The sequence below is a fragment of the Numida meleagris genome, chromosome Z (genome assembly GCF_002078875.1).
Source record: "Numida meleagris isolate 19003 breed g44 Domestic line chromosome Z, NumMel1.0, whole genome shotgun sequence".
NCBI lineage: Eukaryota > Metazoa > Chordata > Aves > Galliformes > Numididae > Numida > Numida meleagris.
Window position 1 is genome coordinate 26751943 of NC_034438.1, and position 22955 is coordinate 26774897.

General features: G+C 42.6%; 1 long non-coding RNA gene across 2 annotated transcripts in view; it reads left to right on the forward strand.

Moving 5' to 3' along the window:
• The window catches only part of LOC110390093, a 34092-nt gene extending 23202 nt beyond the window's left edge, over positions 1-10890 (forward strand). For both annotated transcript variants that reach the window (XR_002433536.1, XR_002433535.1), the window contains exons 4-5: positions 297-4880; positions 7205-10890. This is a non-coding gene — a long non-coding RNA (uncharacterized LOC110390093). The remainder of the gene's footprint in view (positions 1-296; positions 4881-7204) is intronic.

The window sequence follows — 22955 nt, forward strand, 5'->3', positions numbered from 1 at the left end:
AAGAGCTATCTGTGGAAAGATTGTCCAAGACATCCTTCTCAGATACTTAGAAATCCTTAAGACATCTTCGTGGTAAAGAGCTGGAGTCATCCAACACTCTGGGAATGACATTCAGTTACACATCTATTGCAGAAGCAGAGCCAAAATCACAACAGAGCTGTATAAGTTTAGAAAACGAAGATTACAATAGGCAGAGACAAAAGAGACAGGAGCAAGCTGTTACCTTGTCTTTATTAGGGTATTTTCAAGTAGCCAGGATATTGGCTTTTTAAAGCTGACATTTCTCCTTTTCTTAGAATTGACTGTTCTTGCAAGGAAAATGGAAAGGTCCCTGTTCCTGCCTCAGGCAGCACAGCCATCCTCTTGGAGATGATGCCCCACATGTTCCTGCACAGTGTTATGGAGGAGTCTGCGAAGTGCTGTTATTGCAGTGCTGTGATTGACAAGGTACTCTGAGCTCAGCAAGAGGAATTGCCCCTGACTTCCCATTGTTCCTCAGGTTATGTTGGGATTTTATACTGTTTCTTGACACCATGTGCTAAACACCTTAATTAGGAGCAGCCAGACCACCTGTTTTTGAAGGGCTTTTGTTCCTACTGTTGCAATGGCAGCAGAGTCCTCAAAGTGAAGTTCTTGTTGCCATGTCTTTGACATGTAGTGCTCTGCAGCATCATTATCATGTGGTATATATTTTATGGCAGGAGATACTGACAAAGCACCAGGGAAAAGCAGTGGAAGGAAAATATCCTGCTAAAAATTAAATATGTTTGTAAAAGGCAAGAAAAAAAAAGCCATTAAAAATATAAGCACAGCTGGTCCTTTACCACTCTTGGGGTGTGTCTGCCTTTCTTTTTTTGCAGAAATGGCTCTTCTGAGAGACTATAACCCTAACCCTGGCATAAAGTTTAAAAATATGCCTACTCAAGCAACTGCCTTTTTTTTTTTTTAAGTCTAACCATCTATGCAGGTAAATCTACCAGACAAACAAATGCACACCAGTTGTTTTCTCCTCCTCCAGTTTTCACTGGGGCAACTAAAAATCTCTGTATACAACTTTGCACCACAGTGGAATTTGGCTTTTTTTCTGAAGGAGGAAAAGGGGTAGATGTCTCTGTCACTGGCTGAGCCCTAAGATACAGAAAAGAATCAAATTCTTAAGAACGTAAACCGCTGATCTGATCTGATCTGATTGTAGCTTTCGAATTCTGAGCTTTTCTTTTTTAATTGTCTGCAGGTGTTTATCCTTTTTCTTAAGTGGTAAAGAAATGTCAAAAATCTATCTTTATAGGGAAACAAAAATGCTGATAGGCCACATCTTCCCTAGCTCTCTACTGCAAAGCAGGACTAGTGAAACAAGATCAGTTTTTAACCCTGTTTTTCCACTGCTTATAAAAAAACAAACAGAGCGAGATTACTGTTTCCGCGGGTAGAAAAAGGCATTACAGGATTCCTTTCCTTTCTACTTTTTCATGTGCTTCAGAGCTGAACAAATTGTAATGAGAAAGTTATCCAATGAAAGCAGTCTTTTTTGCAGTTTGCAAATGGTGCATGCACAGGTTTACATTCTTACATACTGCTTCTTTCATGAGAGTTTGTAAATACCCTTTGTGGACATTATATGTTCTTGATTTGCTTGCAAAGAGTTTACTTCATCTTCAGGATGATCATTCCTTACTAGTGGGTCAGCCGCAAAAAGCGCATTCAAACACTTTGGTTTCTTACTTAGAAATTAAGAAGGGAGAGTAAATTATGTAAAGCACTCTTTAAATATCCAGGTACTCATGAACACAGCTATGAAGAATGTCTGAAAGGCCACTTCCATAAAAATATAAGACACGTATAAAGGAATATGTGGCAGAACCACTGGGTCAAGATTTAAGAAAATGCTCATGACTAAACATGCCTTCTATTTTTTTTCACCCCATGTTACTGTACGTGACACTATCCTTCCTCTGATCTGTTGCTCATCTCTGCTGGACCTCCCTGGATTATTATAAAGTATCCCCTGCAGGATGGCGTTCTTGGATAAAGTACAGAAAAAAGGCCTGTTTGCATAATAAAAACAACGTGAGGGAGTCATTCATTAGACTGGCATATTGTTGTTTTTGCTACTTGAATGGCAGATTTATTGGTCTTCTTGGTGTAGGTATTTATTGCTGAGATGGGGGAGAAAACTGAATCATAAACATCTCAGTGACTTTGAATAAAAGCTAAAGAAATGCTGAGGTCATTCTAGCAGCTTGTGTTTGTGGAGTGCAACAGAAGGTGTTCAGAAGAAGATAAATACTTGTTTCAGCCAGCTACAATAGAAACCTGCTCAATTCATGTATCAGCTATTAGTTGTTTCTACAAATGACAGAAAGGAAAGCAATGCTCTTCTCAGTAAGCTACTCTGCATGCAATTTGTTCTTCCAAGGAAGATCTCTCTGGTTCCAGTATTGAAAAAATGTGCAGTGGCCACAGTGCAACTGAGACATCCCAACAGCTAGCCCACTAGCCAGCCAAAAATGGTATTTTATATAATTCTCAGTCTGAGAAGCATAGAAATCTCTATATTAGGTTGCTTATCCACTACAAATAGTTGAGTAGGAGGTGGAATTAGGACAGGAGTGAGAAGGAAACCCAACAAAGAAGCTGTTCTTCAGGCTCGAGAGTACTTTCCTGGGGCACTCTTCTCATACAACATGAGAGACCCTTGACTGTGCAAAAAGGAAAGCATAGGGCAAAATTTGATGTAGAAAGTCAGTTTCTGTACAATTCACTGTTTCTCTTTGAAGGTTCTTCTGTATCTTATCACTTCCTACACTGGTGCCAATACTGGGGAGAAAATATACCTGATGTTTAAAATTAATATGTTCATGCTGTCTTTGCTGGGACATGACAACCCATGTGTGCCAATCACATCAGAATGGAAAGGCTGACATACCAGAAGTCAAGAAAAATCTGCAATTGCACTATCCAAGGGTTGCAACACATTATTTCCATTCATCTTAAAATACAGCAGCCGTGAAACCTTGGCAACTAGTGAAGCAACTGATGATACCTGATTTGTGAAGCTCACATCCTCTCCTGGTGGCTGAGACCTGTTGTATGTAAACTGCCACCTCAGCCAAGAGATCAGAGTTGGCAACTGCCTTGCTTTGAGCAGAAACTGGACCAGATGACTTCCAAAGGTCCTTGCCAGCGTGAATTGTGAAATATTCATCTGAATTTGGATAGCAACCAAAGGGAAATACCAAAGATCTTGTGATATGCAAGATTATGGTCACACTACTGTTTTCCCACTGTGTGTCACTGTATCAGCCCAAACAAGTACATCTACTCTGAAATCAGTAACATTAGAGAGTCTGTATGACTCAAGTGCCCTATGTTCACTTCAGGAAAGAAATAATTTAATTAATCTCTCCTTTCATGTAATGCCCTATGCTGTGGCAAATAAATAAAACTAAAAAGGCTCCCTCCCCCTCCTCTCCCCCCCTCCCAAAAAAAGAAGAAAAGAAAGAAAAAAAGAAAAAAAAAAGTCTTATCGATCTGCAATGGCTTCTCTGGTCTTTCTGAAACCAGTAGGTTGCAGACTAGTCACGAGTAGCAGTAACTGCTTGTTGTGTATGACGTGTAATCTGCATTTGCAGTAATGACTCTGAAGAAGCCTGCTCAGCAGCTGTTGCCTGACAGCCAGAAGAAAAGAGACAGAGAGATTTTTCCCATTGCTCTCCACTTAGCTATTCAGCCCCCTCAAATCCCCAACTGTTTTAAACAAGAAAGTGTCATCCTGACTTGCTTTGGGAGCCCTGGGGATCTGGAGTGTGCCTGCTGGAGAGAAAATTTGTTTTCTTCCACGTATAATGTATCCATTCACCCTTCCCAGTAAAAGTGGGCTTAATTTTCTTTCTTTCTTTTTTTTTTTTTAAGGGAATAATATACCAGTTAGCTCAGTTTCTTTTTTGCCAGGCCTTAGACTACAAATGGAGACAGGTAACTCAGTCTCTGTAAAAGCTGATTTGTTACATGAAAATCTGGACATTGCATACTGAATAGCACATCAAGGTTCTCAGGGATTATCCACAGCTCTGTCCCTCCCTACCTCTAATGTGAGACTAACCCTGGCCCTGATTCTTAAGCTGTTGTGAAGACTTGAGGAACAGATCTCTATAAACAATGCCTCTCTTGACTTTAAAATTTGATGTGCTCTAACTGCACACAACTCTCAAAAGCTATGGTGGTGCAGCAACCACAGCTAGAAGCACAAGAACATTGTTAACACTCCACATACCCAGCAGGACTTCCCTCAAGAGAGGAGAGGTTCTCACACCACCAGGTATGCTCCATGTCCTGAGCTAATGTCTGGCCCTACCAATGGACTCAACCAGATGATATCGGAGGGACAGACCTGCTGTAATTCATTCCCCTTTCTGCTCTTGCACAGTGTGAACTGTTTTGGTCATATTCCACATGGTGTCCATCTTACAAGGACCATCTTAAAAGGAGTTCTCACTTCAAAGAGTTTGGTTTCCCAGCAGCAATTTCTCACGAGTCCCTTTAGAGGGACACTCCTGACAATATGAAATATTGCCAGGTTATGGGATTTGGAAATAACTGTGGTGGTACTCAGTTAGTCTCAGATTCTATAAAAACCTGGCAACAGGCAAGTGCCAACCTAGGTGTTCTTATTCTGATGTTTGTTGGCCCTCTGCATGCCAAAGAGCACCCTCACCTGCTTTTTCCTTTTCTCCAACACACACAGAGCAGCTACCGTCTGCACAGACCTGGAACTCAGTGCAGTCTTCTCCCGTGAGGATTCACCTGCATGGAAAGCCACCGTGCAAGTGCATGTGAAAACATACTCCCATTTACCGTTTTGTGATGTTTCTCTCTTTAAAGTAAGTAAATAAAAAAGAGGACCACCAGGGAGCTTTTCAGGCTTGACTGAGAGGATTCCTATGGTTTGTGTTAGACATTCTCTTTGAATGGTGGATAATTACATGGTGGTGAAGTCCCTGCAAATATTCTGTATTTTGAAGGCTGTGGCCTTCATCCAGAATACAGGAGAACACGTTCAACTCTTCCATTTGCTGGAACAGGCTTAAAAGAAGTTGATGTGGTGAGCATAGGTGGGTGGTCTAGCTAAACATTGCTCTTTGAGGATGGACTTCTCCATCGAGAAACACTAGATGGGGGAAAGGTAAGAAATTAATGGACTTCTGCCTGAATATCAAGGAACACTGAATGAGGAGGCTGCAGGCATCTGATTACAAAAAAAGAGCAAAACCACCTCTGATATTTATATTCATGCCTATTTTAAAACATGCAATCAAAATTGTTATTAACTTGGTCTATTTGGTTGCACAGCTCTACCTCAGCTACTGCCTTTTTGCAGACCCGGTAGGTCATGGGCACAGCCCGTACCTTGTTTGCTGACAGCCACTAACCGTGAGCACCCAGGAGCAACGGAAGGCAGAATGTGGAGGTCCTGGGACAAGACCAAGTGCCATACACTACAGCTTGGCGTCTCCTGCAGGCTGGGCTGGCTCCGAAGCACTGGCCCACCTGCTATCCCCCGCTCCGGTGTCCTTCAAATGCCCTCTAGTGGCGGTGGCTCAGCCTGAGAGACACATGACACTGCACAGCCCGAGCAGGGGATGCACTTCGCACATACAAAGCGTCTCTTGAAAGCTCACGCACAGAAAACATCTGACGTGTGCTGAAAGCCCCCAGCTAGCCACTGCTGTTGGGGCCATATGCAAGGCAGAATCTGACAGCCAGCTTTGTGATTAACTGAGCAGAAGAGGCAGGTCAGGAAGGGAACTGCCGTGCCCATGGTCAGGGATGTTTGGTGGGCTCTCCTGGCATTTGCTCAGGACACAGTGTTTTTCTTAAACAACAGTACCCAGGGTGGGGGCGGGGGGGAGGGGTTGAGTTTTCTCTTCCAGACCTCTGATTAAATGCGGATTCAGAACTCCCCCAAACAGGAAAAGAGACGAGGATCCATGCCATCCACTGAGGAAATGTGGTTAGAGGCTGAAGAACAAAGGATCCTAACATAAACATCTGCAGGGTTTGCCACTGACTCATAAGAGTGTTTGGACAGAGACTGTTTATTGCTGAAGGTCCTCAGAGGTCACTGGGGGTCCTGTCCAGCCCACTGAAGGGAGCACTGGGAACTGTAAGTTTACAGAAGGTAGTGGGGAGGAAGCAACACCTGACACTCCCACTTCCCAGTTATCATGAAGCACGCTGTCGGTTTCTGAGGTCTCAGATGTGGCTTTGCAGCCTTCATTTTCAGGTGGGGCCATGCCTAGTGGCAACTGAAGATTTGAAGGGAGCACAATATGTTGGTTTGGCTTCTACTGCTCAAGATCTTGAGAAGTCAAATTGCTGCAATGATGACAGTCAAAACATTTGAAAGGGACACTGATTGGAAATCCCTTTCACATTCCTGCTGATTTTTTTAAGATCCTTGTCCTCTGATTATTACAGAGCTACTATTTTTATCTCATGGACCAGCATTCTGTGCCTGCTACTTGGCTGACTCCTGCTTAGCCAGCACTCAGAAGCAATGCTTCACTGGGTCTGTGGCTGCAGAGGGGTTTTGTGATGCTGGATTTGGTGTCATTAAGTTCTCACACCTGCTGCAGACCTCCATCTATGATTTTAGACAAATCATTTCAAACAATTGCACTGCCTGTGCGTGAAGTGGCAGTGCTAAAGGAAGACTGTTTCCCACTCTAGTCCTTTTCAGCTGCAATGACAGTTTGAGCTGTTCAGGGGAGAGACCACCTCTTGGGACAGCACCTAGCACAATGAGGACCAGGAGACCTAGTATTCCCCTGCCCCAGCGAAGCAGAGAAGAAAACAAGGCACTGCATCCCCATGTAAAGGCTGTCCTGATCTGAGCTGTGTGTGGATGTGTAAATTACAAAAGATGATGCACTTAGCAATTATGTTCTTTGCATACATAAGCAGGAACAACAGCTCCCAAACTGCCAATATCTCTCTTGATTCTCACAGAATGGCTGCATGTCACATGGTCACACAGCAAGGGGGCTGGAGGAAATGAGAGGAAGAAATGACAGGGGAGGAAGCTTCAGATGGGGAGATACTTCCCTCTCCAACAGGGAAATGAACAACATCTTTTCTTAAAGAGACTGAAATTCACCTGCATTTCAAAGCCTCTTTTTTTTCTTTCTTTTTTCTTTTTTTTCAGGGGGTGTGATTTGAGCAAGAGACGTTTTGAACTACCTCTGAAATGAGAAGTGCACCTTCAGCCAACAGAGCGTCAGCGTGCACAGCCCCAGGCTCCCTGTGCTGCAGGCAGCCTTGCAATAAACTCTGCTTTCTGCCCTTCTCCGTGCATCTTCTAGAATCTTCACGTAAAAGAAAATATGAATTAAAAAACAGGCAAACAATAAAAACAGGCCAAACAAAAGAGAGCAACTGCATTTTCTTTTCCTGCGGTGGACCACTCCCCTCCTGAGAACTTCTGCTCTTCCCACTTTTGTTGAATTGCGCTGCTCTGCTGAATTGCACTGCAAGGACTTGCTCTGCAAGGACCGTGCAAGACAGCACCTTCCTCTCCACATTGGCTGTGCATCAAGCTTGTCCTGCAAGCATCTGGAAAGTCAGAGATAGACTACAAGTACTGTGCGTGGCTTAGAATTCGCAGGGTAGCTCCTCTTAGCAAGAGCTTGCTCCAGCCCTTCCTCCTTCCAAGGAAGAAGACTGCAGCTTTTACAAATGTGGTGGCATACAGACAGACTTCTACATTACTTGACACACAGCCTTCCCTGAATTAGAGCGTCCAGTGCCTTTTCAGCTTCCCTGCAGGCTTCAGGAAAAATAAATCCTTGGCTTTGTCCACATGTGAAAAAAGGTAGAGATTTCCAAACTCAGTCTTCCCAGACATTTGATTAAGATGACATAATTTGACATGAGTCAGCATGATTGGCAAGTCAAAGCATACTGCTGGCTCTCACAGCTCAGGAGAGCCTGGTAAACTGGCAGAGCTCTGACGGTCATCGTGGCACAGCCTATGTGTGGCATCTCTTTATACTCTCTCTATTTACACTCAGAAAAATTGTTTCACAGTTCATATTATCTGGGCCACATCAGGTCTCAGAAAGGGAGCAAGAAGATAGGAATGGGAGTGACACAAGCCTCCTACAAGTAGTCACTGAAGTAATGACCCCGGGTATAGAGTCACTTCGGGCAAACTTCTGAAATGGCACAGCCTGTTGGGTGGTGCTGAGCTCTATTTGAAAACTAGGCCAGAAGCATTGCAGTGGAAACAGCTGGTTACTGAGCGATTTTAAAAATCTGGCTCTTGTTTAGCTGCTTCCATGGGAACTGAGCTAAATTGAAAACCTGGCCCCAACCAGGCATGCTGAGCACTTCAAAATTGGTCCTTCTGCTCTTTGGAAATTTCAGCCGATGTTGCATTCTGCCAGTACTTGAGATTTCCTTGTTTTCAGTAGGAAACCTTCTGAAGTATTACTGATTTTTGTTCTACATTTTTTGCTGCTGCTTTCTTTTTCAGCTAACACAAACATCAGTGTCTGTCAATTTCAGAGTCTGTTCCAGGCTCTGTGTGCCAGCATGGTTACTGCCTGCTAATTTCTTTGCTTATAAGCAAGGGTAGAAGTTGCTATCTGTCACCTTTGAGCTTGCCATTTGTTGCCTTTGAATCCTAGCCTGAATGAGTGTGGGCTTCTTTCAGCCTGCATCCAGAACAAGGCTAAAAATCAAACCTTATATACAGTGGGAACTCTCTCCATCACAACCCTTAGCCAAGTCTGGGGCCCTATTGTACTCGCTGTTGTGCAATAAAGCCTGTCCCTTCTCTGCAGCATAAGCAGACAATATGGATGTGGACTGGCAGGGGAAATGGGAAGACTGAAGTGTTAAAGCAACTTAACCAAGAATGCACAAAGCATGGACAGCTGGGTTGAGAACAGTACCCATATCAAACTGATATCCACAGCTGGACAAGTGTGTTCCCTGCACACCCCTAGCTTTAGGTGACCAGTGAAGGGCTATTAGTAAATAAGGACAAAAACAAGAAGGAGGATTTCAAATACAGGCAGAAGAGCATATGATTAAGTTTTTTCTAAGGCTGCACACTGCTATGTAACTTTGATGGCTGCCAGTTAACAAGCTAGCTCTTTTAAGAGCACGCTGTGATGCTCTCATGGGGACGGAAGTGGCATCAGGACAGGTTATTTCCATGACCTATGTCAGTTGCACACTGCTGGGAAATGGTGATCGGTGCTGTGTAGTGCATTAGTGCATTTGGATGCCCTTGCCTCCAGCACAGAGATGCGAAGGTACCATCAGAGCTGAATAGTTGATGATGTGACTTTGGACACAGTGTAAAGCCGTGGGAACAAGCTGGTGAGTGCTTTCAGCAGCCTGAATCCAAAGAGCCAAGTTAATTCAGTTTTTGCATTAACTGGTTGTTCTGTGGGAGAGGAGTAACGTACTGCTTCCATGCAGCTGAGGAGGGATGATAAACAGAGACCCAATACCAGCTAGAAAGCATGCAGCTGTTTCTGTTTTCATACGAAAGGCATCAGGCTGGTCTGAACATCTTGACTGTGTAGAGGACAAATCTCCCTGTGTCTAACTTCCTGTTGGCTTCCTGAATTGGAAAATGTCTCTTATTGGGCAGTAAAGTCAAAGCTAGAATTCTGACAAAAGCAGAAGCGATACCACTCCTGGTAAACTGGCAGAGCTGGGAAGCTCATTATGCCACAGGAGTGATACCACTCCTGCTCCCTGAGTTGGTGAACATACTTCTGAACCTCTTGGGGCTGTTCTGAAGAGAGCATGCAGCTTCTCCTCACCTCAAATCTCAACAGACTTCATTCCTGTGGCAACCGCTGTCTTCCCATTTGCATACAAAGTATAGACTGCCTCACACAGAACACTGTTTGGATTGGCTATTCTGTTATAGCCAATCTCAGCAGGTCGGGGGGTGGGGGTGGGAAATCCCATCTTCTTGTTTACCTTCAGCTCTGTGAATCCTGAATAGGTTTCCGAAAATAAAAATTCATGACAGAAAGAAGAGAGGGAGAATGAACATTGCTTACTGCTACAGAAAGGAGCCTTTTGTTGGATAAAGTTCATCATGAGTTACACACTCCTCTTTCCAGGTTAAAGACCACGCTGCCTTGTGGTCTTGTGCCTATGACCACAGATATGATAGGAGAGGCAGCATCTCTTTTGCCTCTCTTTTACTTCTGCTCTGCAAGGGCCTGTTCTTTCTCCTCTCTCCAGGTGGTGGCAAGGTCAGGCTGCCCCCTCCACACGGCAGATGATGTCTGTCTCCCTGATATTAAAGTTTTGCTATGTGTCTTCTTTGAGTGTGCAAATCCTGATAAAAGCCTGGTGCAGATCAGAAGCTGGGCTCCAATAACAGGCTTTGCTAAACAGCCTCTTTCTGGTTAAAGTTTTGCTATGGGCGGCTTAGTTCCACTTTGAAGATTTTCCCTTCTGTTTCTCTGGTATCTGCAGGGCAGGGGGGAGGAATGTGCTCTCCGACATGCATTCTCTGCCACCGCTATTTCTAGCTGTGAATAGTCTGCTGCTTTACAGCAACTGGGACGGTGTGCTTAGTTAATGAATAGTCTGTTATGGAAGATGAAGCAGATATCCCTCCACTGAGAGAACAATAATCTTGTGATCATTCAGTTTGTTTTTGCCTTGAGCAGTTAGAAGTTACTAGAGTTACATGTAGCTTAAGCAAACACGGATCCATAAAGTTCAAACCAGGCTTCTGTTTTTGAGCAACTTTCTGTTTCACTGGTGAAGATGAAAATAGAGAGATTTGCTGCATATACTGTGGAGAAACATGGCAGTGTGACTGTAGCATCCAAGCTACAGCAGTAAATATTCTTCCTTCAGGCACAAACATCAGCCACATGGTTTGTCTTCGTGCCTTCCTGTATTTCAGTGTTAGTAATTAGGTACTTAAAATACACAATGGAGAGAGTGTGTTATCAATTTTATTAGCAATGATGCTAGAATGAGCCTTGGTGGACTAAGAGGTAGCAAATCTCCCCCAGAAATGATAGGAAGCCATGTCACAAGGGATGGAAAGATTAAAACCTCCATCTTCAGAAGATTTACCACTCCCACCCCTGTTGTGGCTCACAACGAGATTTTGTTTGTCTCCCTCATTTTGCTTTTCCACCTACAGTTTGAAGCTTTGTGCATGTGAAAAAAAAAATGACCATTTGAAAACCCTCAGAGGCACAATTATTTCCACTGATCCACATGCAGCGCTGCCTCCATAGTGCACATTCCCACCAGTGCACGGCAATCAGCCCCGTCAGCTCTTTAAGGACCTCTCTTGGGATGAAAACGGTGGCGCAGCCTTTACACTCATTCAGCGTGCCTATGTTGTTGGACACAAGCAGTAATGACTGGTGTGAGGTACAGAACCATCCTGCAGAAGCCCAGAAGCTCCTCCCCAGCCCCCGCAGAACTGCCATCATGCACAAACACACTGCTGTTGCTTCATCCAAGGTAATCCCACAACAGGGCCACAAAGCCAAGCTCACACCATACCCTGCAGAATGGCTCACGGATGACGCAAGTTAAAAGCATTGTTTTAAAAAAGAGTTATCAAGAGAGTTCCTCATCAGCTGCAAAAGTATTCTCATGAGAATTGTGGCAATTAGGAATTAATCTTTGTTTGAAACAGGAAAACGTTTTCTACCAAAGCTTCAAATCCTGAATGTAAATGAGGCAGCAGGTGGAGAGTTTTATTTTTATGACCTCTCTGCTCATGTTTGCTCTTCTCAGGAAATAGCAGCAAAGAAAACTGTAAATCCATGAATCATCTAAGTTATTGCTGTTACAGAAATTTAAATCCCCCTTCACTATGGTGCAAACAATTTAGAGAGAGAAGCACATAATTTAAGCTCTTCACTCCAATTGTATGGGGGCATTAGAAACAACATTGCCAAATCACTGGAATCTGGAGATGCACAAAAGTAGTCGCCACAGTAGATCACACAAATTAATAATCTTTCTGTAACAAACAGAGATGCAGTATAGCAGCAAGAACGTAGGTTCCTCGATAAATAAGATGGTAACAAGTATGTCCTGGTGAAGAATTAAGAGGTAAAATTAGGATCACGCATATGTAGTCGAATAGGCATACATGGCAAATTTATCTCTCTGTTACTGCCCAGAGAAATGTACTTATATTTAATCCAGCTCTGGTGCACATGACCAGAATTCTGCAGCTGTCAGTGATGTTATGTACTGCTAACTCCACACATCTATTGTAAAACTGGACTCATTACAAGAAGCAAAAAAGAGTACCTGAATCTTAAGTGAAGTATTAATAATGAAAATGGATTATGTGCATCCTGTTTGCTGAGCAATTATTTCAGAGCTGGGATTGATTTTGGCTTTTGCTTCACTGACTGAATGGCAGATTAGGAATGTGCATGCAGTGCATCTGACATGGAGAAAAAGTCAGAAGCTTTGCAAGTTTAAGGAAAAACACAAGTATTGTCATTTGTTTGTTTCAGCTATGTGCAAGTAAAACTTTGTTATCTATGTTACTTTTTTGGAAAACAAAAAGAAGATCAGGAAATTCTAGAGTAATATAACTTATTTAAATCTTCATAATCATAAAATTATCTGCACTGGGATGTGATATATTTACAGGCTGGTAGTTCCATTGAGGCTGTTGGCAGGGCTGTTAACGACAGCTCTGATTCCGTGTAATGGCCACACGTTTAGGTGATGTAGTAGTGTTTGATTTTACTCAGCTCCTAGAATGTTCAACTGTAGGCTGCTTGAACCTCTTATACAGGCTTTTAGACCCTGCTTAGCTGTTTTATGTACAGAAGTGTACAAAACACTTCTCACTTACCTGTGATTTTGGGCCTCTATCTACCCTCCCAGCCATAGACGCTGTGCATTTCACAAACTCTGTGCACATCTCAGTGCAAGCAGCCTAATTTCTTCAGCCCTTCCTTTGAGGAGTCCTGATCTCCAAAAAGAAATATTTAGATACTGTGTTCTAAGTGGGAATTGGGCTGAACCAGGGTAAACAAGGAGAACATCTTGATTAAGGAGGCTTTATAGCATGAAGCCTGGAAAATTATCCATTCCAATGATACCAGCCTGCTTTACAGAGCAGGGAATAATGAATGACAAAAACTGTTATGAAAATATCTGATTGCAAGGATCCACTGTTGCTTCTCTAGAGACAGAATCTACCTAACTTTGTTGGTGGCATTTATTGTAGTGGAAAGTGTTTTTTTGGATTTTTTCTAATGTAAACCCTAAATGTGGCGTGGATCAGAGTTCTTTCATCCTTGACGACACTAAGAAGAATGATGCCATTGACATAATGGAGGGAAGAAATGCCATCCAGATGGACCTTGACACCTTGCGAGGTGGGCCCATGTGGAGACCATGAAGCTCAACAAAGCCATGTACAAGGCCCTGCGCATGGGTCAGGGTAAACCCAAGAATAAATACAGGCTGGGTAACAAGGGGATGGATAGAAAGCAGCCCTGTGGAGAAACACCTGTAGACAAAAAGCTGGACGTGAGCCAGCAATGTGTGCTTGCAGCCTAGAAAGCCAACAGTATCCTGGCTTGCATCAGAAGAGGGGAGGCCAGCAGGAAGAGGAAGGTGATTGTTCCTCTCTACTCTGCCCTTGTGAGGCCCCATCTGGAGGACTGTGTCCAGGCCTGGGACCCCCAGCACAAGAAAGATGCAGAGCTGCTGGAGCGGGTCCAGAGGAGGGCCACAAAGATGATCAGAGGACTTGAGCACGTCTCTTGCAAAGAAAAGCTGAGAGAGCTAGGTTTGTTTGGCCTGGAGAAGGCTCCAGGAACACCTTACAGTAGCCTTCCATTACCTACAGGAGACCTACTGGAAAGGTGCAGAGAGACTCTTGGAAGTGTAGTGACAGGACAACGGATAAGAACTTTAAATTAAAGGTAGATTTAGATTAGATATTCAGAGGAGGATTTTGAGGAATGCCTCTCAGAGGCACTGGAACAGGTTGCCCAGAGAAGCTGCAGATGCCCCATCTTTGGAGGTGTTCAAGCCAGACTGGATGGGGCCCCAAGCAGCCTGATCTAGACGGAAGTGTCCCTGACTATGGCAGGGGGGTTAAAACTGGATGATCTTTAAGGTCCAAACCAAACCATTCTATGATTCTATTATCCAGGCTCAGGAATAGCGTGCAGGCTTTCCTTCTTTCACTTCTCTGGGCTGTAGACAGAATTAGAAAGTTGTGACATGCTCCTCAGAAAGGTCCATCTGCACAGGAGAGAGAGAAGCTCATAGAAGCAGAAGGAAGCAGAGCCTGTCCAGTGCTTGCTGCCAAGAACCTGCTGCCCTGAGGAGAAGTCTGCTGTACCTGTGGCAGTGGGGAGTTCATCACTTAGCTTTCCAGCACATTAAAGAAGGGAATTGTGTTATTCCACATGTGATATAATGGCTGTCTGGTCGGACACTTACCACTAATAAATAATAAGCCCTGGGTCAGGTATTTCTTGGCAGCTAATGGCCACCTGGGCTAGCAGCTGTCAGCTCCTGTAGTAATTCATAAAGTGATGGGAAATGGCCTCAATGTCAGTCATTATGGCACCAGTAGAAAAGTTTTATTTCAAATGTAGTCAGCTTTACTAAACTAATGTCATTTTGAAGTGAAAATAAGAGTAGCGTAGCATGTGGAGAAATACTGCAGACAAACAGCCAAATGCACATTCTTGTGAGGAAAAAAACAATTTAAATGAAAGATGTGTTAATGTGCTTGTGCTGAAAGCAGAAGTTTGTAAAGTAGAAGTAGTATTATCTTTATGCTTTTTATCCTTACAACTTACACTTTTTTTCTGGGGAGACAGGAGAGGAGGGAAACACAGGACTTGACTTCAGTGCTTAGCACATGGATTCCACTTTCATGAAACTATAGGTAAATTGTATTTCCTATCAGGGTACAAGAAGCTCTGAAAACACAAAAGTCCTTCTTCCCCAGAGCATGATGCTGACAGAAACACCTGCTCAAAGTTTTAATAAAAATTACAAAAGTCATGTAAGCTTTCACACTTGCCTTCACCACTTTTAGTAGTAACTTTCCCCAAGAGTCTCAAACTTAGCAAACCTCAAAAGGGATATATTTCCACATTTTAGTTGGTGCCTAAGCTTTGCTTTCAGCATGCTATACCCAACAATTGATTTGTATGCAAACAATGATTTGTAATAAAGCAAGGCAGGAAGACAGTTCATCCCTTGTCCTCTTTCTTTCCCAAAGCCCTTTCTTCTGCCTTGGTTACGAAAACACTTCTCTTAAATGGAGCTGTAGGCTAAATGCAGACACCACATGGTGCAGTGTGTCAGCTCAAGCTAGACAGAAGGTCAGATGAGGATCACAACATTATCTCCAGCAACTTTAAAATCTGTGAGTTGACTGTTGGTGTTAAAGTCAGAAGTTACTCATCCCTCAAAATTGATGCAACTCAGACCGGATATCAGGGACAAATGCAATTCATACCACTTCTCATAAACCCATGCTGACTGGGCCTGATCCCCTGGTTGACCTTTAATTGATCCATGATGGCTCCCAAGATGATCTGTTCCATAACCTTCCCTGGCAGTGAGGTGAGACTGATAGGTCTGTAGCTACCAGGATCACTTTTCTGGCCCTTTTTGAAGATGGGAATCACATTTGCTAGTCTCCAGTCAACTGGGACATCCCTTGCTAGCCCAGACTGTCGAAAGATGAAGCTTATAGACATTTGACATAGCCATCAGGAATGTGAATTGGGAGCCTTCAGGTCTGACACGTCTGGACGCTGACTGAGCTGAGTGCTTGAGGAGTCCACCCTAACAAGTTTCCCAGCTGCAGCTTCCAGGGAGGCACAACCCATCAGACAAGGCCAGGCTCCCACAAGGCTAAGCTGCAGCACAGCACAAAACTGGGTAGATTTCCTGTACAGATGAAACAGAAAGATAATTTTTCTTATTTGTTCCTTTCTGTTCTCCTCCAACTAAAAAAACCCAAAACAATAAACGACACAGAGATAGTTTTTTTGCAAGTGGAAATAGTGCTTCTTATTTATATCATTGAGTAGCTGTTGTCCTCAAGAAACAACTAAAGGGCACAGAAAGCAATGGGACTTTTATCATCAATACCAGCAGGGTGAAAATCTAGAATGCTACCAGTGTGCTCCACCTGCATAGTGTAATATTTAGCACTGATGTGCACGTATGAAAGAAAGGAGATCCAGCAAGGGTAAGAGACATGAAGGACAGAGGATGAACATCGTATTTTCACTATTACTTGACTTCAGGCTTCTTTTTTTCAGTTCCCTTACTTCTTTTTACTATTTGAATCAATGTAAAAGCTTTCACCTTTGTTGCCAAAGATGAAATTGCAGGCAAAACTCTCACTCCCTGAAAGTTTTCTGGCAGCAAAGGAGGGATTTTTGCTTTCACATACGAAAGGACAGGATGGAAAAAAAGCAAAATGGTCATGGGAGAAAGAAGTAGAATAATGAGTTAACCAGACTAGCAAATGAAAGCAAGCAGGTAGTTTCAAAAGAATGATATTACGCAGGGCAAATAAAAAGATTGAACTTGATAGAAGCCAGTAGAATGACAGTGTAGAAAGAATTAGAGAAAAAAATACAGAGAGGTGGAAAGTGGTAAAATACGGCTTTCATCTCCTACTGCAAAACATGTATTAAAGTTTCAGAAAAAGGATGATGGGTGGAAGCATTATATCACACCATATCTTTAAATGAATTAGGGAGTTCTTACAGCAAAATATTTTATTTTTGTGAAACTAATATGTGCAAACTCACCTTCACTGCAGAAATTCCTGTCATATTTCCCCATTTCTGCAGAATTGGCTCAAAGTCTGTCTTGTCTTTGCTAACAATGATGTCTTGTGCTGCTGCTTTCTAAGATGAAAATGAAAAGGTGAACAGTATGTGAATCACAATGTCTTTCAAAGTTTGCTGACAGTCTGAAGAAACATTGAAAACGTGTAAACTTCCTGAATTCTGAAATCTAAAGTTAAAATTCTGTACCTTATTAAAATTACTGACAATAGAAAATTGTTGTTAAATATTCAATTATTGTTAAATATATTGAATGCATAATTACTGAGGCATTTCTGTGACCTCCACAATGTTTTGCAAACTTCAGAATACATTTTGTGAAGGTTGAAAGAAGAGTATCATAGAATCATAGAGTCATAGAATCACAGAATGGCCTGGGTTGAAGAGGACCTCAAAGATCATCTGGTTTCAACCACCTTGCAGTGTGCAGGGTTGCCAACCACTAGACCAGGCTGCCCTGAGCCACGTCCAGCCTGGCCTTGAATGCCTCCAGGGAGTTCATTGAGACTTGTCTGTTTTGCAGTCAGAGGTTGGTAATTTTTGTTGCTGTACAATGTAGCACTTTCACATAGTCAGACTCACTGAAAACTGTGTCCTTGAAAAAATAGAGTCACATATATCTGCACTCTTATGCTCCTTCAAGATGGTGCACCAGGTACTTTTGCAGGGTGCTCTTAAAATACAGAGAAAACCCACTCAGAATTCACACTGTTTTTATTCTCTTCAGACAAAACGGAATTAAAGACTCTTTTAATGGAGGCACATCTTATTGCATCAACAAATAAAAGGGCTGAAGCAAATTATGATAGTTGTCTCAAAAATACAAGGTCAAGAAAAGCCACTGTGTGGAAATGACTTATGATATGTGAGTCATTTAAAGAGAAAATATTTGACTGAGAGCATGGAAGGAGCATAAAATGTTTTTTAAAAAAATCTTTATGTGAGAGCTATTAAGTACAGACCAGGAATCCTCAAGTACCATTTAAAAAAAATGAAGTATTTTTTCATATCTGGAGACCAAAAGTGGGCTTATGGTATGATATCTAATGGGCACTATTTACTACCTAACGGGCAAAAATAGGAAGAAGTTTGGAGAGCCCCAAGCCACAGTTCATTTTTTTAGTGGCAAGAACATCCTTCTCCTCTTGTATTACTGATAGTATCAACTTCACAAAGAAAAGTAACGAGTCATTTTGAACAGCAGGTAATGACGGCATTGGTCTTTATTCTCATTTGTGCCAAAGCCCCTTTACACTGACTTGGGAGTCTAACAGAGTCCTAAAAGCAGCACTTTACTAGGTGTTGAGCAACCTAAATGAACACAAAAATCAAACCCATTACATGAGAGAGAGTATGATAAAGTGCCTGGCTGCCAATATCCCACACACAGGTGCCTCGCTCACTGGGAGATACAGACAGTAACACATCAAAGTTTGCTGGAAAGGAAATTATTCCATTAGCTGTAGGAGTCAGAGAAAAATAGGACCAAATACAGCAGCACTGTGTCCAAAGAGGGGGAGCCTCTCTCCCACACCACAGCTGGTTTTGCTGACAGAGGTGGGGATATGGGAGGGAGAAAAGAAGAAAATGTCTGAGGTATTTCTAAAGCTTGAACACTTGTTATCTGAGGGAACTACAGACGCTGCAACCTGGTGCACCTGGCAGACACACGGCTAAACTTGGGCGGAGAGACAGGAGAAGAAAAGACAAAAGCAAAGAAAATTATATACTTTAGAAGGAAAAAAAAAATGTGAAAGGGAAAAAGATGAAAGAAACCAACAAACCAGCAAATCAAAAACAAGCAAACAAACAAACAAACCACAGAACAAATAATCCTCCAAACACAGAACACGTGTTTCTAATAGGAGTCTGGTCTGCTAATATACAGATCTGAGCCTAAGAAAAAACAGAAAACAAGACACATGTCGATAATTTTTTCTTCCAATTTGTCCTTCTTTGTTGCATGCCCTGATTTTACTTCTAGAACAAGAAAGTCTCTAGCTGAGAGAAAGCCTCACCCTTCTTCTGCTGTTGGTACTTAATGTCTTATCTCCTAACCCTATTATCAGAGGTTTGTCACTTTCACTACTGATATTTTGTCTGTAAGCATACTGCCTAGAGCAGCTGCATCCAGAGCGCATCAACTGGGTAAAGCAGGATTTGGGGGATGGAGCTGGGCAGAAAAGGGTGGAAATGACACTCAAACCCCATAATGGAGTCAGTGTGAAATTTCACATGATACAGGCATGAGGCATCATGCATTCACAGGGAGATTACCAAAGAACAAGTGTATAAGAAGTGCTGTGCTGAAGTCTGTGCTGCTTGCCCTGTGCAAGGGGAGGCTGGTCTTGCAGAGGCCTCCAGGTTTCCTGTACACAGGTACTGGATACTCTCTGAGTCTGACCTTTGAAAATGTGTGCAGAGCTTTTCTCCTCTGTGTATTTCCTAACCACAGGAGGCCTGAGGCTGCATTTTTTACAGTGTGAGTGATATTCCCCACGTTTGTAAAAGACAAGCATTTAATGGACCATCTGTCTACTGCCTTCTTATGGTCTCCTTTGTTGCAGGCAAAACTGCGGCTCCCCTTATGTTTTTAGCTCCATTTCATCTAATTCATTAAAGCACTGCATGTGTGATGTCAAATTCTTGATGCAATAGGATTGGATATAAATGGCTGCAAACTGTAGGGGAATTATACATACTTCTATAAAGGCAGCAGCTATTGCTTTGCATAATGCTGACCCAACCCCAAATTGATGTGGCAGATGGAGGAAGGGAAAACAGGTTACATGCCTGCAGTGTGAGTGTACTGACAGGCTTTGCCCTGCCAAGTAGCACAGTGACTTGCCATGCCTCTGTTGGAGTGGTTTCTAACGGGACATGGAATTGCAGTTTAGTCTAATTCTGGAGTGGCTTTCATGTCAGGAGAGTCACTTGAAGCAAAGTTTTAGTGCCAACTAGCCCCCGGATTTGAAAAGTTTTTTTTTTTTTTTTTAAAAAAAAAAGCAAAATATTTATTATTTGCATACAGAGAGCAAACAGTAAACCTCAGTCTGAGTTTCCCAGTTAAGATGATCTTCAAAGAGTCCTGTTACTTCTTGTTATCATGTTATTTGCCACTCTGTGACTTTGAAACAAAGAAAACTCAAAAAAAAAATCTTTTTTTTTTTTTTTTGGTCTCCAAATTTGTATTGCCTTTTTCTACTTCATGATTTCATGTGCTGTTTTTATCTTTCACACCAGCACATGCAAAACTATCTTAATTTCACTACCTTCATATTTAAAGTCAGATCGAAGAACTCTGGAAGCTGGGTTTTGACTTCCTCTACATGCACACCCATTAAAAACTGTCCTGAGAACGTTAAATCATTTACTCTAAACAGTCAGCAGCAGATGCTGTTTTCTGACCTACTGTGAACATTGGGCAGCATATCTCATCATCAAAACTATGTTGTTGTGTAATCTATGCATGATCCACAGATCTGTACTTATGTTTCACTATAGACTATGCATGAAAATACTTTCTGTAGTATTTTAATGAGAAATTATATTACTTAAACAGATTTTTTCATTTCAAAAGATGGTATGAGATTCAGTAAGTGATAGCTGCAGCCGTGTGAAAGAGACTGAAGTTCATTCAGAGTTTGCAGAATACTGGTCTAGTTTATGTTGATTTATACCTGTTGGAGTATATCTGACCAAGTACAACCAACACATTTTAGAGTTGTGAAGTTCTGACTAGCCAGAGCTAGCCAAGCTGTTTTAAGATTGTCTTGCTGAATGATTCTTCTAAGACAAAATAATAATAATAAAATAAAATCCTAGATAAGTCTATATTTGTCTAATATAGTCTGGAAGAAGTAAATGCTTCCTGACCTCCCCCCTACCTTGACTTTCTGCTTCCCAATAATTAGTTACTTTCCAGTGTCTGCTTGATCCCATGACCATGAGGTTTGTTCTCACAGAAGGCTGCACTGATGCAGTGGATGCAGCTGCCAGGCCTGGCAAAGCTTCTGAGTCCCTAGATGCCTGTCCTTTTGGTTTCTTGGAGAACATCATCGTCCCACAGCACTATCATTTCCACAGAAAAGAAACTGAGAAGAGAGGGCCAAACAGGAAACAGTCTGCCCAGCTCTGCACAGTGAGGGATCAGGGCTTCAGAACTGTTTGACATATGTACCTTGTATCTGCCATCCATTGTAGATGCGGTCAGAGAGACCAGATATGTGCTGACGCCAGATCCATCCCCTCTTGTCACACCTGCCTGTTATGGCCCAGAAGGATGAGAACTTGCAAACTCTGTGATTAACATGATGAGGCTACTTGTCTGAGTTAGTAAGATTTACCTGCTTCTGGCAACATAATATGTAAAGGGGCTCTGCGCCTGGCCCCAAGACGTGCACATCAACGTATTCACCCAGAAGCTATGGGATGGAGCAAGGACAAAAGCTCCATGTCTGGAGTCTATCATGGCTTGCTGAGGTGCACTTGCTCTGGTGCCTTTTGGATACTGCAGATCTGCTCGTATCCCTTTGACTTACACCTGAATGTACAGTTCATTCAAATGATACTGCCTTTTTGTGAGATGATTATACTAGTATTATAAAGACACCTGGGCTTGTCTGGGGTTAAATTACTCCCTAACGCCGAAATGGGGTTTTGCCCATTTTTGCCCACTACCACTGCCAGCTTCACCACTCTATGTTCCCAACAGCCTCCCCACGGAAGTCTGGCCCTAGAACTCAGTTCCTGATGTCTGGTCCTCAACTGTAATTTCCTTCTGCTCCAGCATTTCTAGGTCTCCATTGCAATTCCACACAACCAGACAGCAAAGATGACAAACTGTCACCACAATACCAGGGTTCAGTCATTTCATCCACAGAAGCATTTTACTGTGGCCTCTCAAAGTCTCTGGTATTTCTTTCTCATTACTGCTGCCTTCACTTGTCCTATTCATGTCTGCTGTTTTATCAGTGTCACTGTCTGCCTTCGGTGACATGGTACTAGTCACAGTCCCACCTGAATTAGTGTAAGTTAGAAAGGCTAGCAGCAGCTAACCTTTCTGTTCCTGAGGTACTTTTTGTCCTTGTCAGGGATTTTAAACTCAAGTTAAGTGTATCTTCATCAGTTTTCTCACATTTGAGGGAATACTAGGAAGTCCTGTAACACCAGCTGGGGGAATAGGTGGACACCTATGTGGCAGCAATTCATCCTAACTTTGATCCTTTGGGAATGCTGCTTCTGTTTGCACTGTGTGCACTTTTGGATCCTTTGTGTGTTTTTAAGGTCTTCCCCAAATTAAAAATATAAACCTTCTCAGATTAGGCCATCGTGCCTCAGTATGCCACTACAACTAAGGAGGCTACATTTTTTATTGCTACACACCAACTCAGGAACAACAATAGAGCCAAATGAAGCTTTTCCATTCATCTGGTTTCTGTCGTGTAATATCTGCCAAGTGTTTGACCACAGCTCTTCAGTTTGTGCCTGCAGCATCCAGAATCCTGAGGTGGCTTGTGTCCAGCTACTAGCTGAGCCTGCAGTAGTGTAGCTGCCATGGGCAGCACACACAGAATGCATTTGATTCATTGAAGCCAAGGACACATTAACTTCAGGCTTGATCTCCAGCTCTCAAAAAGTCCTGGTGGAAAAGGGAATCAATTTTGGGACTAGTTAGTTTCTGTAGAATACATAACAACTCTTTATTTGTTTCTATTGCCTTTCCCACACAGTGCTGACTTCATGTAGGGCCATTCATGAAAATATTGGAATACTTCAAAATGCTTTTGAAAAATGGGAGACCCAGCAGAGATTATTTAAAAGGCATACCAATGAGTCAAATGTATTAAACTATGAATGAGTAAAATTTTTTAAACTGATTTTTAATTGCTTCCAAATCGGTGAATTATACTGCAAATGGAGAAATGTGAAAGAGCAAGAGAGGAACAACTGACTTTCTGTGTTGTGGAGACTACTGTTTTTTTGGCTGTATCCACATCGGTCTTTTAGCTTGGATCCGACGTGTGCATTTGCAGCAAAGTGATCCTCACTTTGGCTTGCATCACAGAGTGGTCTCAG